Source organism: Sinocyclocheilus anshuiensis, unplaced genomic scaffold (genome assembly GCF_001515605.1).
Source record: "Sinocyclocheilus anshuiensis isolate Anshui unplaced genomic scaffold, SAMN03320099.WGS_v1.1 scaffold4645, whole genome shotgun sequence".
Classification (NCBI taxonomy): domain Eukaryota; kingdom Metazoa; phylum Chordata; class Actinopteri; order Cypriniformes; family Cyprinidae; genus Sinocyclocheilus; species Sinocyclocheilus anshuiensis.
Genome location: NW_015540064.1, coordinates 1,576 through 4,774, shown reverse-complemented (window position 1 = coordinate 4,774; position 3,199 = coordinate 1,576). Strand labels below are relative to the sequence as shown.

The window sequence follows — 3,199 nt, the reverse complement described above, 5'->3', positions numbered from 1 at the left end:
TTGTGATCATTTTTTATGATTATTTTAGTTCCTTATATATGTAAAGCATGTTGAATTACCATTGTGTATGAAATGTGCTATATAAATAAACTTTGCCTTACATTAATAATTAATTCAACATAAATGTATAACATTTCACTTCTATGGAAACTGTAATGCTAGAAGAAGATAGATGAAATAGATGTTGCTCAATCAGAACATAAATAAATACACACATCGTAACATCATTCAGAGAAATAACGCTGACAATATACCATACAGACTTAAAGACAAGAAGCTTTATTTCCAAGATGATGCATGGTAAGCTTTACATTTTAATACAATATAGAGCAACATAGTAACAGAGGCTTGTATTGTCAAATTAGTTGTATATTCTAATCAATTTCTGATAATAATACCAGCTATATGTTCATGTTTAATATTTCCTGCATAAAGTTGTTTTGTTTTGATGAGAAATAAAACCAAAAGCTGTTTGTGTACCATTCATCAGTGTCTTTACACGATCACTATAATCTGACACATTGATTAACCTCGTTCTTTTGTCTCTATACATAAAGAGCCTGATTTTGTAAATGTGGCCAATTACATTTGCAATCAGTGTGAGACTTGTGGGAGATCTGGCTTCATCTGGTCTTGTGGAGGTCTATCATGATGGAGAGTGGGGTTCAGTCTGTGATGACGGATGGGATCTGGCTGAAGCATCAGATGGGTTTTCCTGGAGTGAATATCAGCCACGTCAGGAGGACCTTATGGAGAAGGTATGAACTCCTCAGCACAGTTTGATTAATACACACTGGTCTTATTTTAACACAAATTCTGTTTCCATCACATCGGATCAATGTCTCCATCAGCTGGTGTTTATCTTTGGACTGAAGAAGCTTATGGAGGATGACGGCAGGCTCTTCGCTCATTCCTGAAGACAACACCTTCCAGACGCAGGTATAGATGTAGGAGTATGGCGTCTGCACAGGTGAGCTTGTTCTGCAGGAGAACGTCCTTCAGTTTCTGTCCTGAACGCTGAGTCTCTCATAAGATCTCCAGTGTGGAGCAGCATCTCTCTCACATGATGGACGCTCTGCTGCGGCACTCAGACCTGATGATGAAGGATGAAGCTTTACTTATTGAAGATCTGGAGAGATGATCTGAGACAAAGCTGATGAAATTAATTCAGAACAACAGAATCTCATCTGCTTCCTCTTGATCCCAGTGGATGAACTGAATGAAATACAGTTTTCCTCAAGCGTTCTCCATCAGACTCATGAGAAACTCTACCTCACTGATCTGCTCTGAGGATTTCAGTTCAACGTTCTGCTCTTCTCTAAGATCAGGAATCAAATGCATGATATGAGCAATGAGTATCTACCCAGAATCTGCACTGGAGATGAGTAGAGTGTATTTATCAATGTCTGCACCTTCAAATCCCCAAACCATGACCAAAATAACAGAATGCAAAGCTTTTCCACTTCTACACGCACTAGAGCTCTTTACAGAGAGCAGAAGCTGCAGAGGAAAGCCCAGGTTTTTCTCAATGATCAGGAATGCTCTAATAATGGTGTTTCATGTCGTGTGGTTCCTCGCTAATGGCAAACAGAACAGTTACACTAGCAGCATTCACCCTAGCAACAGTTCGATTCTCAGCTAAAAACCTAACTAAGGGATTTCACCTAGGGCATCTAAACTTGCTTGGATAAAAAGTTACCTCGATGACAGATATCAGTTTGTACAAATAAATAATGTTAAATCAGATGTAATGAAAGTTACTTGTGGTGTTCCGCAAGGTTCAGTGTTAGGCCCCAAATTGTTTGTACTGTACATAAATGATAGTTGTAAAGTGTCTAAAGTATTAAAAATGGTTTTGTTTGCTGATGATACAAATTTATATTGTTGAAAAACTTGGAACAGCTTCTGAATACAGTGGAAATCGAACTTGTGGTTTTCAAAAAATGGTTTGATGATAATAGACTTTCACTGAACTTAAGTAAAACTAAGTTTATAATGTAATCGACAAAGTAACAACAAAATTAAATTAAGGATTAACAATGAGGAAATACACATTTTTGGGTGTTATAATTGATCATAAATTATGTTGGAAACCACATATTAACCATGTAAAAACAAAAATGTCCAAATCCATTGCAATATTAAATAGAATAAAACATATTTTGAACGAAAAAACTTTATATATATTGTATTGTGCGCTCATAGTTCCATACATTACTTATTGTGTGGAGGTGTGGGGGCATACTTATAAAACCTATATAAATTCAATATATATGTTACAGAAGAAAGCAATTAGGATTGTTAAAAGGGTTGATTATTACGAACCAACCAACAAATTGTTTATTCATTTACATGCTTTAAAATTTGTAGATTTAGTTGATTTATGTACATCACAGATAATGTTCAAAGTTTATAATAATTTACTTCCAAATTGTATTCAGAGGCTGTTCAAAATAAGATAAAGTCAGTATAATCTAAGAGGATTGTATATGTTTAAAAAAGTAAGGGCAAGAACTAATGCAAAAAGTAGGTGTTTATCTGTTAAAGGGGTAAATCTATGGAATACTTGTGATAAGGAATTAAAATTATGTAATTCACTCTGCAAATTCAAGAAAATGTATAAAAATAAAGTGATAAATAATTATATGACTCCGTATCAATAAGTGTGAATGTATTTTTACAATATTGAAGTAATAGTTGTAATGTGTATTTTTGTTATGTTGTTTTGAATTATGTACAGTATGTACATTTGGGGTAATGTTTATGTAACATGTTTATCTTGTATTTCTTAGTGAAAAGTGTCGCTCATCAGTTAATTATGTATAAAGGGTAGGCATAATAAGCAAGGCTTCAGCCTACACCTTTTTCGGTAATTATGTTTATTTATTTATTTTGTGAAAAGTTGTCTGTGAGGACCGAAATAAAATTATTGATTGATTGATTGATAAGCGGTTTTGAATTTGATCGTGCAGGTAAAAATGAGATTGGGCGCGTTGACAAAATTTGGACTGGTTTGGGGTCAGTTTGGCAGTTTTCAAACATCTAAATTGTATAGGCTAATTGGTTAACAAACAAACCCAAACACATTCAGTCATCACAAGGATAATAAATGCACGCATGCTCTGCAGAGGCGGCTGATGCTGATGTTGACATAGACAGCCGCACTAATAGCCAATCAGGGATCAGCAGACAGACGTGA

General features: G+C 34.9%; 1 pseudogene; it reads left to right on the top strand.

The window, feature by feature from the left end:
- The first annotated feature begins 572 nt into the window (after window positions 1–572).
- LOC107687161 (galectin-3-binding protein A-like) lies at window positions 573–1,581 on the top strand (annotated as a pseudogene).
- The last annotated feature ends 1,618 nt before the right edge of the window (window positions 1,582–3,199 follow it).